At 42.7% G+C, this 19,793-nt stretch overlaps 1 long non-coding RNA gene across 1 annotated transcript; it reads left to right on the forward strand.

The window, feature by feature from the left end:
- Positions 1 to 177: 177 nt before the first annotated feature.
- LOC141567458 (uncharacterized) lies at positions 178 to 5,308 on the forward strand. Its single transcript, XR_012490099.2, has 4 exons — positions 178 to 495; positions 1,747 to 1,996; positions 2,573 to 2,711; positions 4,028 to 5,308. It is a non-coding gene; the product is annotated as an uncharacterized LOC141567458 (long non-coding RNA).
- The last annotated feature ends 14,485 nt before the right edge of the window (positions 5,309 to 19,793 follow it).

The raw sequence follows: 19,793 nt of genomic DNA on the forward strand, positions 1-19,793 counted from the left end.
CCCGGTCCGCTCCAGGACGCAGACTCCAGGACGCAGACTCCAGGCCGGTCCCAGCCCGCCCACAGCGACGCAGGTGCCCGCCCTACCTGCGCCCCGGAAACTGGGCAAGGGGGGAGTGCTGCGGCCGAGCGGTGATGCGATTGCTTCAATTAATTCACCTTCGGAGCTACTCTTACCTATAGGAGGGGTTTTCTGCTCTCCACACCGCTCATCTCGGGATCACGGGCCCTGGGACCTTCGCTCATCCCCTCACGCGAAGCCGAGCGCTGGAGGTAGGGGTGGCGGCGGGATGGAGCCCGGACGCCCCGCCCAGTGTGTTGTGGAGCCAGTTACTGGAGTCCAGGACCTTTAAACTGGAGGCGGGAATCCGCAGTCCGGGCAAATACCAACTCCAGGCCTGAAAGGAACACCTCGAAGTAATAGACTGATACCCAATGTCAACGTAATAAAGCAGGGTGGACTGAAGGCAGTGTCGCTCTATTAATAAATATGTCAGTAAGTCCTTTCTTATAAATCCATGTATTTCTGCCAAAGACTTATGAGAGAGGAACCGCTATGATCCCCATTCTGCATATGAAGAAAGTGAGACAGAGGGAAATAAGACTAATAAATAGAGAAGCCTGGATTTGTTGTTGTGGCATTCTGGCGCCAGTGTCAATGTCTATAATTACCGCTTTATGCTTTTTTTTTTTTTTTTAAGGTGGAGGGATGGAGTGTTTTCCTGGCCTTGAGAATTTTCTGATACAAATAGGTCATATATTAAATACTTTTTATTAAGCGGAGGTTAAAAAAAGCATTATAAAATTCTCACTGGTTGAAATGGAATTAAACAAAACAAAACAAAACCCTTTTTCTGTTAAACTGTTGGTGGAAATGGAAATCCCCAAAGATAAAATACTGCTTGGTTTCCGAGGGTTGCTAATGGGAATGAAATTGATTAAAATTCCCCCAGGTGTCTTGGGTCACTGTCTTAACGGTTTGGATTTTCTATCCTCACTTACCTATGATTTGAGGAAAGTCTACCTATAAATAACCAAGACACACCTGGGGAGTGGGAGTACCCTTGTAAGTGGCAGGGCCCTTCCAGAGATCACTGTGAAATTTTCTTAAACGTTTGAGGGTATCATGATTTTCTCTACACCTCTCGCCAAGAGACAACCTCAGTTTAGACCTTTAGAAGTTTACATCTGTGTTTCTCTGATATTTCATAGACGTAGTCTAAACTAGAGAGAGAGATGATGAGAAATTCGCTCATTCATAGAAATGTAACCATATTTGCTGATGCGTTGACATGAGGTCTAAATTTGGTTCCATATGATCCAGTGGTGGTGATATGGGAGAGCCCCCTCTCTATAAAATTTTTAAGTCTCCTCAATATAGAAATTTTAAGTCTCCTTTTCCCTAGTGTCTTAACTCCTTAGCCCCTGATTTTAATCACTCTTCTAATCAGTTTCTAAATCCTAAAGATTGCTCCTAGCCTAAATCACAGCATGTCTCTCACCCCTGCCTAATAACTACTTAAAAGCCTGTGAGTTATAATATTTGTAGCCCAACATCCCCCCAAGCCATTCCAGACCTAACTCCTGGATAAACAAATGCCATCCCAGAGACCAAATGGGTTTTAACACTCCTCCGGGCCAGTCCATACCTAACTCCTGGGTGAGATTAAGGTAATTGGGCTTCAAGTCCTACTCCTGGAGCCAGAGCTTTAAATTTATTAACTAACTTCTGTTTCTCCTCATCTAGGGGCCGTCAGGATATGAATGATGTCCCAGTGAGGCTTCCAGTGCACCCTAACCAAAGGAGATATGAAACCCCTTATTACTTAAGATCAGATAGGGTGAGAGTTTTGTGAATCCCCACTAGGTAAAGACAGCTCTACCCTCCCTTCTCAGCTTGAAGCAGATACAGAAGAAAGAGACCTCCCATCCCTCAACTCCCCACACAGATTTATGGGGATTACATCTCTCAGGAAAAACAAGGCATTTAGAAACAGGTAATTGTGTCTCTGTATTCCTGCCTGTGGAACACAATCTATGGGGAGCACCACCTGGATACCTCCCGAATTTTTCCGTATCTGCCCTAGCCATTAACCTCTGTGAGGACCTAGCTAAATTGGAGCGGTTGCTCACACCTGCATGGTAGAAGGCCATCACGACCTCCATCTCACCCTAGCCTCATGATACCATCATTATATCGTACATATGCCCAGTCGTTCATTAATATCATTATAACAGACTGAATTTTGGGAAGGGACATGCGCAGTCTAAGAGGATGAGGTAATAGCCCCTTACCTATCACAGGTGTCAATCAAGCGGTCCCTCCTGGAGAGGAACAGCCCATCCCAGAGAAAAAAAGATAAAACCCCCAGGCTCCTGGGAGTGCTGCTCTCCTTGAGCCTTGCCTTTGCTCAGGGCGGTCCAAACCCTTTGGAGTGTACTTTCTCTCCTAATAATGCCACCTTGAGCCCTGAGCCACTTTTCTTTGTGCTCGGGTCCGTTCCTAATTCTTTGGAATGTACTATCTCCTCTAATAAACTTATTTCACCACTTTACCTCTGTGTCTTGTTCAGTTCTTTGCTCGAGATGCCAAGAACCTGGACCCCGCGCCAAGGAGGGCCCAAACCCCGGCAACGTAGCAGCTGGGATTCCCAGTTCTCCTCCCCGAGGCCCGGTTCAACCCCGGTGTGGAAGCTAGCTGGATTCTACCAGGTTTGAACCCCGGTGTGAGAGCCAAGCCTGGACTTCTCATTGAGAAGGCCCTCCTCTCCGGTCACAGTGGGAGGGCTGTGGATGAGGCCAGAGATGGGCTATGTGTTGTTAATTGTTGATGTGGGTGATTGCTTTTAGGAATTTATTGTTCTATTCACTTTTATGGATGTGTAGCATTTTCCATACGTAAAAGATTGTTTAAAATAACCCATTCATTACAAAGCTATTTATTGAGTACGGGTGTTTGAAGACACTGTTCTAGGTGCTTGAGATACATCAGTGAACAGGAGAGTTAGAAATATTTGTTTTGTAGGATGTATATTCCAATTGGACATGGGATGACGTAGAAGGAACACCATAGAGTAAACATGATAAATTCATGTATTTTATGGTATGTTTTTAGAAAGTGTTAAGTATTATGGGGGGGGGGGAAGAGTAGAGATCAGATGAAGATGCAGAATGATGGAGAATAGGGTTGGGGTCGAAGCCGTGGGGTGTCAATGTTGGGGGAAAAATGACAGGAGGCAGGAGGAGAATAGCAGTGAGGGAGGGAAGGAGAGAGGGAAAGGAGTTATGAGGAAGGAGGAAGGTAATGGGCTGGGGTGGGGGTCTTAGGGAGAAGGGAGTGGTCAACTGTGTCAAATGCTGCTGGAAGGCAAATAAAAAGCCATGGAAAGTGTAAACCACTCACTTGATCAACTTACCCAGAAAATGAGAGCTTCTTACGTTGTGACCAAACAATGTGACTGCAATAATGTACAAAAAAATCGATTTGAATCTGTCGACATAAGAAACATCCAAACCTAGAGAATTTTTGTGAGAGTTAATTTGAGCCAAACTGATGACATGTGCCGGGGAGCAAGATCTCAAATGCTCTGGATAATAACAGCTTTGCAGCTTATTTTATGTACTTGAAATTAAGGAAGGAATGTACATGGAGGTGGGAGAAAGCACTCATAAACTGAAACCTATCCCAAGTCTTTAAATATCATCTTGTCTTTTGTTCTGTTTGCCTCACCCATGGCGGTTACACATCTTATTGAACAGAGACACATTAAAATAGGGAAGATTATTTTTTTATTAAGAAAAAGTTGCTTATTTAAAAAAACAGATGTAAAAATGGGAAGAAGTTAATGTCCAATACAAAAGAAAAAAGTTCGTCATAAGTAATTTTTTCAAGAAAATGAAATATTAGCTATTATGACTTAATTTTGTTAAACGCATAATATAAATTTTTTAGTGTGGGTGCCTGTGTTCCTACCCGCTAATGTTGATAATATATGGTGGTCTTTTATCTTGTTTCCAAATGGAGGCAGGATTCCAAGGATGACAGAGAATTGATGCTCCTTGATGCTAAGTTCTGGAAGATACAAGGAGAAGAAATTGATGTCATCATGATACCAGGCTGAAGGGAAGAAACCAGCTCGTACCTTCAGTATACAGGATGGAATGAGCAATTCTGAGGCATGAGATACACAGGACAGGAGGAAGCAGGCAGGGGGGGATGGAGGAGAGTTTTACCAAATGCGGTGAGCAAGGCTTCGGGCATCTCTTTCCTTAGAGACAGAGGCTGGCCGCCTAGCAGCAGCATTGCTTCTGGCAGCAGCACTTCCGCTGACAACAGCATTTCTGCTGACAGCAGCCCTTCCCGCAGCCGCAGCCACACGAGCCACAGCCACATGAGCCACAGCCACAGGAGCCACAGCCACAGGAGCGGCGGCAGCAGCAGACCACGGGGACGCTGCAGCAGCCCCCACAGCAGCCACAGCAGCAGGGACAGCAGCTGGAGCAGCAGCCAACCCGGTAGGTTCTGCAGGTGCCACAGCCACCGCAGCCACCACCGCAGCCACCACAGCCACCACCGCAGCCACCACAGCCACCACCACAGCCACCACCGCAGCCACCACCACAGCCACCACCGCAGCCACCACAGCGACCACCACAGCCACAGCACCCCATGGTGTCAGTAGAGAGGACTTGAGTGAAGTGAGGAGAGATATTCAGGAGGTGAGGGAGGTCTGATGCCCCTTCTGCTGGGGGCGCCTTATATACCGACCCTGGGGTTGGGAGAGGAAGACACATGACTACTTCCTTGTTGCTATTTGGCTCAGTTGTCATGGGAGAACCACATACTATATTAATTACTTCCTTTTGTGGAATGTCAGCTAGGTTTATTAGATTAGTTGTTTATTTTTCTAAGTCAAATGCCCTAAAAATTCTAGTAAGACTCCTGAGAGACATGGAAAAGGAGGGGTTGTCAACAGTTGTGCATACACTCGGAAGGCCCACGTAGCACATGCTATGCTTGAACTGATGGTCTGACATCTGAGCAACAAATAACCACTATCAAGAGGCTAGTCCCATGTGCAGCCCAGAAGTCCTCTTACCAAAGACTGGAGAATGAAAGGGGTCTCAGGCTCAAACGTCATTGCTAGGGGTAGAAGCAGCCTTGATTCCCTCACCAAAGCTTGTTTCCGGGGGAATGGGGATTACTCTCCCTATCTCATACTTGTAAAGCAGGTCACTGTGTTGCATTATTTCGTGTAATTCACCCTGTATGATTGCTTAGAAAGCATAAGTAAATCTTTGCAATGGCTTATCTTTTTCTGGTATAGTTCTTACTGCATTTAAAATAAGAACGCATTTCCCAATTAGAATGAAAAATGAATTCGGGTGCTTGAAGAGTCTTTATCAATTGCTATCTAAGAGGAAAATGTATATGCAAAATAATATGGCCCACAATGGCAGATAAAAAGAAATAAGACAAAAGTAAAAAAAAAAAAAGACAGATACTCCAGAAACAAAGTTCGTACATGAAAAAAATATAATCACAGTAGACTATTTTGACTCTATAATGAGCAACATTTGTATTGTAATAATTAAGTTACCACTGGTGATGCATTTTACTAAAAATAGTGATTAAATACTTTGGGAGTGGAATAAAAGAGGTAAATCCCCATCTATTATACCCAAAGCGAACACTGGCAATCAAGAAATAGCCATACGAAGGAATCAGTAAGAAGCATGGGGTCGGTTCCCAGCAGAAACAGCTGGCAAGATGACAGCGCTGCCTCTGCAGAGAGGCCTAGGTGGTGAGGTAGAATGGGAGCGGAGACCATGGTATTATTTTAAACATGTAGATATATTTTGTTAATTAATATTCAAAATGATTGAAATCAATAGATATGACCTACATTGCACAGTCTCACGTGGTCTGATACATGTGGCCTTACACCCAGCCTGAGTTTCTGCTCTAAATCACAGACCAAATAAAGGAACAAAATGGTCTGTTCCAGGACTTCCCAGTGCAGAACTTCATACATGCCAGGGGATCCATGCATTTTTATTTACTAATTGAACAATTTTTCTTTAGGCCAGCCTCAGGCAACTATATTGTTTTGAAACAATAGATGGGAAAATGCTTTGGAAATATAAAGTACCATAGCAGGATTTTTCAACCTTGGCACAAATGACACTTTGAGACAGACAGTTCCTTGTGTGGGGGATGTCCTGTGTACTGTAGGCTGTTGAACAATATCCCTGGCCTCTACCCATTAGTTATGACAACCTTTCCTAATTTTGACAACCCAAAATGTCTCCAGACATTACCAATGTCCTGGTGTATGTGTGGGGAATAGCCCCCCATTGAGATCCCGTGCGCTACAGAAATGCAAAGTGGGGATATCCCACATCACCGTGCTCTGGAAAAGGGTGCAAGTTTAGAAACAGCACCTGGAAATTGGATTTTTTATGAAATTCTTTCCTAAATTTTTGGAGTGAATCCCTCGGGCATATGATTCTGAAGGGGCTAAGTACCAGGGGTGGCTGGTGAAGGAGCATTTCAAAGGTATGTTAACCTAGACACACAGAAACAATGGACAGTACTTGCTTGTAGCAGATAAGCATTTTAGTAAAGAAGTTAGAGGCCTGGGGCGTGACTACCTACCATAACCGGCCCAGTTAGGACTTTATGATAAGATCACCCTGTCAGGTTACTTTCCTAGAACCTCTTTTTACGTCCACAATGGTATCTTTCCGAGTATAAAAATGTGACCAAGGAATTCAGCTTGGTCATGAAAGCAAAGGTCATTCACCATTTCTCCAGGCTTTGCAATCTATGGTGACATTTGTAAAGGGTAACTGAGTGGTAATGAGACACAAATGCTCCTTCAGAAATGATGGGTGACTGAGAGTACATGATCCCTTGCAGATGTTCCTGCAGAGGAATATAGCCTCCAATAACCATTGTTCTACCCAAAATGCGTTAAATATGATAGGAAATAATTATAATCACTGCTACTGATATTGGATATCAGTATATAATGAAAAGGAGAAAGCTAGCCTGGAAGCCACAGCAGAAGGGCCTGAGGAAAGAGAGCAGAACTTAAAATCAGAAGGACGTGATCGTCCCTTAATTGTGCTCAGCCCAAATGAGGCAGAGTCCTACTCAGACCCAGACATGACCCTCAGCAAATCCCTTGACTTCTTTGAACAGAATTGTTAGTGAATCTACCTGGTAGGACTGTGCTGAGAATAAATGTGATAAATTGCCTGGAGTAGAGCGATACACATGTGCTTAGCCCCTGTCTTCGATGAAAGCTATGAATAGAAGTATGTGGTGTAAAAAAAAAAAAAAAAAGAAGTATGTGGTGTGTAAAGCTTCTTATGTTTATTGTGAACCTCGTTAAGTAATAGTCAAGATAAATGTCTGATTATTTCAGGCCCAGCAACCACAAATCTAGGCAGGACACAAATTTTATATCTAGACCTAGATCTAGATCTAGGTCTAGATATGGTGCCATAAAATGTATACACATTTTAAGAAAGGAAAGAACTGTATTAAAAGTATAATAATATATACCAATAACAAAAGATGAATACAAGTCATGTGTATACATTTTTTTGGCAGTCCTGTATATATATATATATATATATATATATATATATATATATATATATATATATATATATATTTATATAAGGAAACTGCATTACAAAGGGACTGTGGCGTGGGATGTGAAGCCCCTGGTGGCTGCTTGTGGCTCTTTCATCCACTGCCCCAGGAGTGAAGGAGAAGCCAGGAGATCAAGCCGGGTGGGAAGCTCATTTTGAAATACATCATCACAAGACCTCCCGTCCAGAGAGATCCCTTTCCATGCACCTTTCCCATAGTTTAACCCATAAGTCAAGGACATAAGTGAATCTGAAAATCATTAAGAAGACTCGACTTTTTAGCCTCGGAACCTTATGACCTGTAAGAAGCGGCAAATTTGGGTATTTTGCTTCCCCTGTGGGATCCCACCTTCTCTGGCATTCAGCAAAGAGTATCAGCAAACAGAGAAGGGTTCCTCTGATATACGGGAAGGACCCTTACCTGGTGCTGAGGGATCCTGCAGCTGGGAAAACAGAGGAGCGTCCATCATATAAGACTCATGGGCAGGTCACGCTTGCACTTGAAGACTGCTAGATTAAGACAAGATTAAACATTTTGGAAACATGTCGTTTTACTGCTAGGAACGCAACTTGAGGAAGAAGTAAATGCTAAAATAAGTAAGTCTATGAGGCCAGAGGTATGCAGTGAGGAAATACACTCAGGATCTTGTGAAATTCTCCCAGGGGAGCTGGTGAAACTACAACAAGGAAGTGGCCACGTGCCTGTGTTGTGCCCCGAAGAGTGTATATAAGGGCCCTGTAAGCAAAGGGCATCAGACCTCCCTCACCTCCTGAATATCTCTCCTCACTTCACCTGAGTCCTCTCTACTGACACCATGGGGTGCTGTGGCTGTGGTGGTCGCTGTGGTGGCTGCGGTGGTGGCTGTGGTGGTGGCTGCGGTGGTGGCTGCGGTGGTGGCTGCGGTGGTGGCTGTGGTGGCTGCGGTGGTGGCTGCGGTGGTGGCTGTGGCAGCTGCAGAACCTACCGGGTCGGCTGCTGCTCCAGCTGCTGTCCCTGCTGCTGTGGCTGCTGTGGGGGCTGCTGCAGTGTCCCCGTGGTCTGCTGCTGCCGCCGCTCCTGTGGCTGCGGCTCGTGTGGCTGCGGCTCGTGTGGCTGTGGCTGCGGGAAGGGCTGCTGTCAGCAGAAATGCTGTTGTCAGCGAAAGTGCTGCTGCCAGAAGCAATGCTGCTGCTAGGCGGCCGGCCTGGCCTCTGGGCAAGTTTGTAGGTGACTGTCCTGTTGGTAAGATTCTCTCTCTTCCTGAGAGTCCTCCCTGATTTGAAAGTCACAGGGTGACAAGAGATTGGTTCTCAGGCTGAGGAGTTTTTTCATGTTCCCTGGTCCCTGAGACCCTGACTCCAAATGAAAAACACCAACACAAACCTTCTCCATCATCACCAATCAAAGTAAGAGTTCAACAACACAGAGTGATGATTTAATGCTATGCATCCTTGACACTTTACTGTTGAAATGTTTGTTTTCATTCCTTTCCTCCTCTTGCTGTAGCTTCTACATGCTGCATCTCTGCTACTATTTTCTATTTCTGTAAACATAAGGCAATTCTTTTTGCAATAAACCACATCTAATTGGCATAAAAAACTCATCAACGTCTCCTCTTTTTTCTTATTAGAATGTGTCTCACCCAAAGATGCAATTAAACCCATAAAGTGAGTAAGATCCTCATGTTTGAGATGAGTTTAGAGAATTTGGTGGATAATCTGCCTCTAATAGATTTTCACACATGACAAAGATTTGATGGCTTCAACTATCTTTTTTAGGTGAATCATAGAAAGGATTCTGGGAACATTGTATCAGTGGACTCAACTTTCAACATGGTCTTGGTTATTTCAGTCTAAAATCCAGTTATAGTTTAAGGAGATGTTTTTAGTCTACCACCAGTGCTAGGTAACTGTCTCTTTGGCAGATTATGGTTACAAAATACTAGTGTGATTATAAGTGACTAAATCTATTAGTAAGTGTTGTGAGTTACTAAAACACTATCCACTTTGGTTGTTTTCTACCATAAGTAAACATATAAGAACATAAAATAAAGACGTCACACTGTATCTCTCAGAGTCCCCTGAGGGTGGAACCACCTTCAGAGTACAATGTTGGTAAACCCACCTTCTGAATGCAGAGCCCTTTTTCATGTACAATCCCTTAGAATTTTCTACCTAAGTCTGTTCCCTGTTGAAAGTGAGAGCTGGAGAAAGGGGTAGAAGTGCACCTCCGTGGGCTCAGTCAGCTGCCCTGGGGCTGCGGAAGGTGATTTACCCCCAGTGGTTCTTGCTCCACCAGAACAGAGGTCTTGCCCTCTCTCTCTCTTCCACTGCCTTCCACTCACAGAGTAGATGCTTCAGAAATGTTGCTTGGAAAGGAACTGAAGGAGAGGATGGTGCAAGAGGCAAGGTAAAAGCACACAGGGAAGAACAATGGCAAGGATGCCTCCAGAGTGAGGCTGTGCGTGGTAGGGCTTCACAAGACTCAAGGAACAGTGACCACTTCTGCCTGGCCCACGCCTTTTCAGATGTCCCTGGAAGATGACAGGCAGTAGTGCTTGTGGGAGCGTTATTACTTGTTACTAAATGTCAGCCATCACATTATATGTGCATCAAAGGGGCCAGGTAATAATATAAAATAGATGAGTTCACTTTGGTATATAACTGCAGATCACCACCTCTGTCAGACCCTGTGCTGGGCATGACAGAATATACAAAAGTAAAAAGTGATGAGGGAGTGAACGGTCCAGTTATGTGGGATGAGAGCATTCTGGACCATGGGAATGGAACAGTGAGAAGGCAGGTCAGTGAGGGAGCTGAGAGTAGGAAATTCAGCAAGGTCATGGGGGGACTGCATTTCATGGTGTCATTTTAGGTCATTGTAAACTTCAGCTTTGACTGTGAGTGACATGGGCAACATGGCGAGGGTTTGAGTTTGGAAACAAGGTCACCTGCTTTACATTATAAAAGGATTGCTCTAAACAGCACTTGGAGATTTGACTATGGGAGGGTCTGGGATGGTTGCTGCACCATTTGAGGAAGCTCTCTTTGGGTGGGGTAATGGGACCTGGATCTGTGGAGCAGGTGTGCCTGTGATGAGCAGGTTGGGTTCTGGGAATAGCAACCAGATTAGCTGATAAATCCACTGCAGGGCATGAGAAGAGGAGTCAAGTGGTGACACTGTCTTTCCGGTCTGTGCAACTGAAAGAGTCAAGCTCTTCACTAAGCTTGACTGGATGGGTGTGTCTGGGAAAAGCATTTTTGTGTGAGTGTGTGGGGGCGTTTCCTGGTGGGAAGATCAAGAGTTCAATTTCGAACCTGTAAAGCTTAAGTGGTCACCTGTCTTCCCCTCCTGTAATCGTTCCCCTGTAAAACCTTGTGAGAGCAGGAACATTGCCAAATAAAAGTTTAAAGCAGTGTCTGTCTTAGATGTGGGGACTTCAAGTTTCCTTCAAGTCAATACTCCTTTGATTTGGGGGCAAAAGATAGAGAAGCATTCACTTCTTTCTTGCAGAGACAGACACCGTGGTTCCATTGGGACATGGCAATTTGGTAGCTACTTCTCTGTGCCAACATGGAGCTGTTTGGGTAGACATGTTTCTTTTCTTCACGTGAATTCAGGCGCCTCCTTCAGTGGGGAAGGGGGTCGGGGGGGGGCAGTGTGTGTGCTCTTGTTCTAGCCTATGCTCACAGATGGTCTGGGGCACTGACCTCAAGTCCCTGGGCTATATGACCCAGTTCAATTTTAATCCTCAGCAGAAGGAGGGAACGTGAGCATGAATAGGACAGTTAGGCACTTTTCAGCAGAGTGAAATATTGATGTCCCATACATGCAACACTTGACATGAAATAGTCCAAGCGTCAGGAGGCATGGCACTTGGTTTATTGAGTTCTGAGGTAACTGTCCTGCTGTGAACCTGGGGTTTGGGAGTGAGACCACACCCATGTGGGTGGGAGTTATTCTGAAGGGAGCAGATATTCCCATGATCCACCACCTCTAGTGGAAACAAATTAAAAAATATGATGTGGGGTGAGGCGCTGCCCAGGCTGAGTGAATTCTTCTCCTTTCATTGGACTGGAATTGTGCTTTGTGTCTGGACTCCAAGGGGAGCGAAGACGCTTGAGGGCACTCCTGTGGGGGCAAGGGAGCTGGCTGGTGCCACTGGACAAGCAGCAGGGTGGAAGGGAAGGGAGACAGAGGCACCTGGGGTGGGAAACGTGGTGTGTTTGGTCATGATTTTAAATCACTCTCTGTTGTCTTTGAACCTTCAGTAGAGACTTGCCAATACTTCGAATCTGGGGTCTGAAAGCATGTGGGGAATTAAAGAAAGACCCTGGTCCATCCATGGGATGGAGGAGGGAAAAAGGGAGGGAGGCTTGAGTGGTGTAAGAGCAGAGGATACGAGCAGAGCCAGCTCAGCACAGCAGAGCAGGGCCCCTGAAAGTCCGCGGTGGCAGCAGAGGGCTTTCCTGGGTGAGGAGGTGGAGGCCAGAAGTGGAGGAATGCGGCTGGGGATGTGGTGAGGTAGGGCAGCTGTGCCTGGGTATGTGTCCTGGGGACCTCTCTGGACAAGCCGAGGTGACAGCGTGCATGGGGCAGCACAGAGTGACTACTGGAAGGACTAAATTAAAAAAACACACAAACAAAACAAAAACAAAAACTGGGGCTGGGTCCAGCCCTTACCACAGGGGCTTTTCATGGAAATGTGACCCTAGTCTCATTAGAGGTCTGGACTTTGGGTGGTAAAAAGCATGTCGTTACAGTTTGCCCTTGTCTGGAATATACTGCATGGTATTTTATGGGGAAGATTTGCATTATACACATGCACGTACAGATGCACGTACTGTAGGTCTGAGAGTAAAATACATTTGATATATAATAAGTATCAATTGTATGTAGCAGTTTATTTGGCTAAACCCCTATACATGGACTTTTAGGTGGTTTCTAATATTTTGCTATTATAAATAATGCTGTAAGGAATGTCCCAACATTATACACCCAGGCATAGGGTCAGATTCCCAGGGTTCAAATCCCAGCTCTAATACTAGTTTGTGCAGTGACTTCACCTCTCTGGTCTCCTTATTCCTAAAATGGAAATAATAATAATAATAATAATAATAATAATAATAATAATACTTAGTCCAAAGGGTTATTACGCAGATTAAATAAAGCAATGCCTGGCACAAATTTAGAAATCAATAAGCGTTAGCTATACATTGCATTTTTTTTCTTCTGATTATTTCCTTGGGGCGAATTCCTAGAAGTGAAATTACTAGACCGAAGGTTATCCATGCTTTGCATAGTGATAAAAGTTGCAAAATTGCCCTCTATAAATTGTATATCACTTATTCCCACCCACAGTGCATGGTACTTGCTTTATACTCTGCAACCAACACTAAATATGATTAATATAATATTTTGTTAATACAGCTGATGAAAATAATCAGTATTTCTAATGATTATTAGTAAAGTTGAGCGTCTTTTTCTAATTATATGCTGTAAATTATATTTTTAAACTGTTTACTGTAAAAAACAAAAAAACAAAAAACAACTTTAAATATAATATAATGAACTCCCAGCTATCTAGCTTCAACAATGATTAATGCATGGCCAATTATTTTGAAGCCAATTTCTGCGATACTATTTTATATATACATATTTTATTATGTATATCACAAAGGTAAGGAGTGCAATTAAAGTATAGCCACAATACCATTGTCTTGCCTAAAAATTAAGAATAATTTTTAATACAGTTTAATAATTAGTCATGTTCAAATTTCCCCATTTTTAAAAACTTATCTGGCTTGAGTTAGGGTTCTATGTAATAAGGTCCATATATCACTGCAATTGCTTGAAGTATCTCTTACAATCTCTTCTAATCTGCAGGTGCCCTTCCATCTCGCTCTTTCTCCTTGAAATATGTTTATCCTGTAGAGTTTTCTATGGCTGAATGTTAGAGTTTGATGATTGCGTCCCCATGGGGCCACTTAACAGCTGATATTTGCAGAGAATTAGTAATTAGCTCTAGAGGCCTTACTACCATTCTGTTTCTATTTTTGGACAAGATACTATTTCACAGATGGCATTGAGTTCTTCCATCAGGAGGCACAGAATTCTATTTGTCTCTCTTTGTGATATTGACATCCATTGTTAGTCACTGCCTACACCCACTAACTCATTAGGGCTGCAAAATGGTGATATTCATTTTCCTTCCTCTTTACTACCCGACTACTTCTACAGAGAGAAATGTCCCCTCCTGAACTCTTAGATTACTCTGAGGTGCAGTTCATTTAGGAAAGGTAGGATAAATGCTTGATTCTTTTTTTTTTAAATGCTTGATTCTTTCCTCATTATTTTTTTAAAAAACCAATTTGTTATCTTTGGATAACTATACTGCACGATAGTTATCCAAAACACATTTCCTGGCATCTTCCAAAGATAACAAATGAGGTTTCTTCTTTATATTTTCGTATTATTATGAATCATAAATTTAAAAATATTTTATGTTTTAGTTTAGTGCAGCTATTATTATTCTTTTTTTTTTTTTTTTTTTTGATGCTCAAATTGTCCTCTCGACATAATCCCGTTACTCTTTGTAATTTCCTTGTTTTCTCGTGTGATAAAATGTTCAGTGCTCATCTTGTTCCTTTTATGACCCAAACTGTAAATCATTCATTTTCAAGGAGCCCTGGTTTGTGTTTCTTTTTAAAATGCTTGATTCTGTCCTTTGTACATTTTTCCCATATGGATTTGTAAAACCTCTTTACCTATGAAGATATTGATCTTTTGTCTGTTTTATATAGTTTTCCCAGTTTTAAAATTTTTGAAACTTTATTTATGTTGAATTTTTGGTGAAAGTTTAAATATTTTATATCGTATGTATCAATTTCTTCCTTTATGATTTTTGGTTTTGGTGCTATATTAAGCAAGACCTTCCACATCCTAGGAATATAAAACTACTCTTCCATATTTTTTATACTACTATTATGATTTTACTTTTTATATTTCAATACTTAATCCATCCAGAATTTATGGGGATTTGGTGTGATGTAAGGCTTTCACTTAAAAGAAAAATCATTTTATATTATTATACTGTAGTTATATATGATGTTACTTTTCCCCCACTTTTTTATTTTATGATTTTTTTTATTAAAATACAGCTAACATACAGTATTATATTAGTTTCAGGTGTGCATCACAGTTATTCAAAATTACCCACTTAGAAACTAATGAAAAAAGTACCCACCTAGCACTATATAGCATTATTACCACATTATTAGTTATATTCCTTATCCTAAAGAAATGATCACCATGCTAAGTCCAGCAACCATCTGACACTGTACCATGCTATCACAATATTATTGATCTTTTCCTCACTTTTAAAATGTTTCAATTAGAGTTGACATTCAACATTATTTTATATTAGTTTCAAGTGTATAGCATAGTGGTTAGACATTTATATAATTTAGGGAGTGATCGCCCTGACTAGTACCACCTGGCACTATACATAGTTATTACCATATTATTGATTATATTCCCTATGCTTTACATCCCCATAACTGTTTTGTAGATGCTAATTTTTATTTCTTAAATCCTTTACCTTTTCCACCCTGCCCCCAACCCCACTCCCATCTATCACCCTGATAGGTCTAGTACCTATCTGGCACTATACATAGTTATTACAATATTACTGACTATATTCCTTATGCTATACCCTATACCCCATGACTACTGTGTAACAACAAATTTGTAGTTTTTAATCCCTTTCCCTTTTCACTCACCCCTAAACCTCTCCCATCTTAAAGAAGTCCCTCTAAGATTCTCTGTAATACTGGTTTTGTGGTGATGAACTACTTTAGCTTTTTGTAGTTTGGGAAGCTCTTTTATCTTTCCTTCCATTCTAAATGATAGCTTTGCTGGATAGAGTAATCTTGGTTGTAGGTCCTTGCTTTTCATCACTTTGAATATTTCCTGCCAATTTCTTCTAGCCTGCAACGTTTCTGTTGAGAAATCAGCTGGCAGTTTTATGGGGGCATCCTTGTAGGTAACTAACTACTTTTCTCTTGCTGCTTTAAAGATTCTCACTTTTTCTTTAACCACTGGCATTTTAATTAGGATATGTTTTGGTGTTGGCCTCTTTGGGTTCATCTTGTTTGGGACTCTGAGTTTTCTGGGCTTATATATTTATTTCCTTCTCCAGATTATGGAAGTTTTCTGTCATTATTTCTTCAAATAGATTTTCAATTCCTTGCTCTCTTCTCCTTTTGGTACCCCTATAATGCAAATGTTGGTATACTTGATGTTGTCTCAGAGGCCTCTTAAACTCTCTTAAATTTTTCGGATTCTTTTTTCTTTTTGTTATTCTATTGGGTATTTTCTGCTACCTTATCTTCTACATCACTGGTTCGATCCTCTGCTTCATTTCATCTACTATTTATTCCCTCTAATGTAGTCTTCATTTCCATTATTGTATTCTTTGTTTCTGACTGATTCTTTTTCATGTTTTCTATCTCCATTTGTATGTTTCCTATCTCTTTGTTGACATTCCCCCTAAGATCATTGAGCATCCTTATAACCAGTGTTTGGAATTCTGAGTCTGGTAGATTGCTTGTCTCCATTTTGTTTAGTTATTTCTCTGGAACTTTGTTCTGTTCTTTTATTTGGGACATGTTTCTTTATCTTCCCATTTTGACTGCCTCCCTGCATTTGTTTCTATATATTAGGTAAGGCTGCTATGTCTTCTGGTCTTTGTAGAGTGGCCTTATGTAGTAGGTGTGCTGGGGGGCATAGTGGCACAGTCTTCCTGATTACCTGAGCTGTGCACTCCAGGTGTGTCCCTTGTGTGGGTTGTGTGTGCCCTCTTCTTGTAGTTGAGCCTTGGTTGATATTTGCACATCAATGGGAGGGATTGACCCTCAGGCTGATTGGTTGTGAGGACTGGCCATGACTACAGTGGAGGAGTTGTTGTTCAGGGGCTGTCCCTACAGAGCAGGATCTGCCTCAGCAGGCCTCTGTTGCCTGCCCAGTCTGCCCCTTGGGTGTGTCCTTCTTGGAGGCAGCTGGGTGATGCTCCAGCTCATTACAAAGCTAGCCTACCTTGGGGGCATCAGCCCTAGGACCACCTTGGAGGGGATATGCTATATATCAAGTTCAGCCACAGCCCCAAAGAAATCTGCAGATGGCTGCTACCCATGCCATGCTTGGATGTGCCTTGAGAGGCCAAGCTGGAAACCAAGGCTGGCTGCCACTAGTGCCAGGCTTAGGGCTGCTCAGCCAGAGACGGGACATGTTCAAGCCAGATGCTTCTTGTCTGGGCTCCGTGAACCTTTGAGAAACCCTAGGAAGTTCTGCAACATGAGCTAAGGCAGGTGGTTTGTATTAAAAAGCCACTGAAAGCAGCCTGGGTGGGCCCAAAAGTTGGGCGGGGCTGGGTTCGAATCGCCAGGGTGGGGCAAACAAACTTGGAGACTCAGATAAGGCGGCTTCCGGGGGATTTCATGCTGGGAAAAAGGAGGGCTCAACAAAGAAACAATGGCCTCCACCAGCTACCCCATCCAGGAGAAAGCTGCCTCTCCAGCCCTGGTCCCAAGCCAACTCAGTTTCCCATCATTTTTCCCTGCTGCCTTTCCAGCTGTTGCCCCAACGCTGGAGCTCAGAGCGAGTGATTCCGTTGGTGGGTAAGTCCACGCACGGTCCCTTTACGAGGAGCGCCTGTGAGTGCAGCTGCACTTAGTCTCACTCAGTCACAATCTCTGCTGGTTTTTATAATCTGAAATTATGGGGACTTCTCTCCCCGGCACTGGAACCCTGGGCTGGGGTAGGGCTGAAACTTCTCGGTCGTCTGTGGGATGGGGGGACTCCCACAGCTGAAATAACCCTCCAAATCTTTAATGGTCACACACAGGTGTGGGACCAGCCAGTTTCGCGTCTGTGCCCCTCCTATCAGTCGCGAGGTTGCTTCTCCTGCATGTCCTTTGTTGTATGGCTTCGGTTCAGCAAGATTTTAGGCGATTCTCAATGATGGTTGTTTTGTTGTTTAGTTGTAATTTTGATGTGGTCGTGAGAGAAGGTAAACATAGCATTTACCTACTGCGTCATCTTGGCTGGACCGACTCATCATGTTACTTTTGAGGGAAGGTGAGTTAGGATTACATGGGACCTCTTTACAGTATTTTTACAAGCATAAGTCTATGAAAATTTCAAAACAAGAAAGAAAATAGATTTTTCTTTTTGTTGTTGTAGTTGGTATCTAAGTTTGTACTTCTAAATGGCTAGCTAAATATCCAATTGCTTAGGTATCTTAGTGGTAGATATGAGGTAATTATAGAAATTATACACATAATTTGCTATTATATGGTCATTGAAAACAATTCCTAAAAGGCAAATATTTAATAATGAGGGCAATTATATGTGATTAAATGTTAAGTTAAAAATCAGTATGTTTAACTTTGTCACATAAATACACAGGAAATAGCACCACATTCATTAAAAGGAAAAGAGTAGATTAACAGTGGAGAAATCTGGTGGACAGCACATTAATTAGCTGATGAAATTTAACATCACCAGTAATGGGATAAACTGAAATCATACACTTCTCAATGCCATGCTCTGAGAAAAATACATCACCTGTGTAATATTCCTGCAAATATGTTTAACCTGAATTTGATCATGACCTCTCCCAAGTCCTCTTTACTAACACCATGGGGTGCTGTGGCTGTGGTGGCTGCAGTGGTCGTGGCTGTGGGAAGGGCTGCTGTCAGCAGACGGGTTGCTGCTAGGTGGTCTGCCCGCCTCTGGGCAGGTACTGCTGGGGCGTTTGCTTGCTCTCTTGTTAAAGCTTCTCTCTGTCCATCTGTGCTCTCCACCAACTCCCTGTCACTTGGGCTTTAGGGCACTTTCCTTCTTGGTTCTCATGCTCTGATTTTAAGTAACTTTTTCCATTTTTAAGACAGTCACATGGACATTTTATACAATGTCACCCAAGGAAAAAGATGGACAACATATTGATTATTGAGCTCAGCAAAATGAGACAATGACTTCTACTGTGTTTTGTTCTTTAAATTCTTGTCTATCTATGTGTTAAGTCTTCTTGTGTTTAGCATAAACATTCTGTCCTCTCTTGGCCATAGAGTCTTTCTAGATGTTCTCCTAAAAATCTCTTAATGCCAAAATAAACTTAGAACAGTTTCCCTTGTTTTATCCTTAGAGTTATTTTCACTAAACTAGTGTTGATTGTGGTCTTCCATGGGCTGGGGCTGTTAAGGATATACAGATACTTATGCCCTGGTGTGATTTACAGTCCAGTCATACACAAGTAATCATGAACACAGGTCAGAATAATAATAAACACGTCAAAAGGACATGTCATGATGTGTCATGGCAGGAGGGACTCCACAGGGTTCTTTGGGAGAAAGGGTGTAAAGGTTTGAATAGCTTCAATAAAGAGAAGAGGACTGGGGGTGTGTTTTTGAAGAATTAGTAAAGTTTTGACAAGTGGAGATAATTGGAGGCAGATATTCCAAGAAAGACAAAAAAAAAAAAAAAAAAAAAAAGAGGGCTAGGAATGTTTAAGACATATATGTGGGGGCTAGCAAGTCATGAGCAGACCTAGATATAGAGCATATCAGTATCAACAGAAACAAGCAATGAAAAGGGCACTAGGCCTATAATATACAACAACAGCGACAGCTAGCATTCATGTTGCCCTTAGAAGCATTCTTATAAAAACTTAGAATGTTTTGACAGGAGTATTATTATTATGCCCATTGCACAGAGAGGGAAATGGCACAGAAAGGTTAAGTAACTTGCTCAAAGCACACAGCTGCTGCTGGTGGAGCTCTGACATGCAGCCATGCCTAGGCCAGTGAAGGTTTTAGAGAGGGAAGGTTTAACTGTGCAGCAACATGCAGCATTATTTGGTTCATGGGGAGGTATGTCAGTAAGCCAGGGAAAAGCAATGAGGGCCTGAAGTAACGACAGTGGGAAGGGCAAGTATATCTGTGGGCCTGAAAAGCATAATTTTACGCCCCTCCCCCCCACCATTCATTTGTTGAAGCCCTAACCCCCAATGTGATGGTACTTGGAGGTGGGACTTTGGGAAGCAGTGAGGTTGAAGTGAGGTTTCCCAGGTTGTGGGCCTCATGAAGGGA

The sequence above is a fragment of the Rhinolophus sinicus genome, chromosome 17 (assembly GCF_057876585.1).
Source record: "Rhinolophus sinicus isolate RSI-liver-muscle chromosome 17, RSI-T2T, whole genome shotgun sequence".
In the NCBI taxonomy this organism is placed as follows: Eukaryota; Metazoa; Chordata; class Mammalia; order Chiroptera; family Rhinolophidae; genus Rhinolophus; species Rhinolophus sinicus.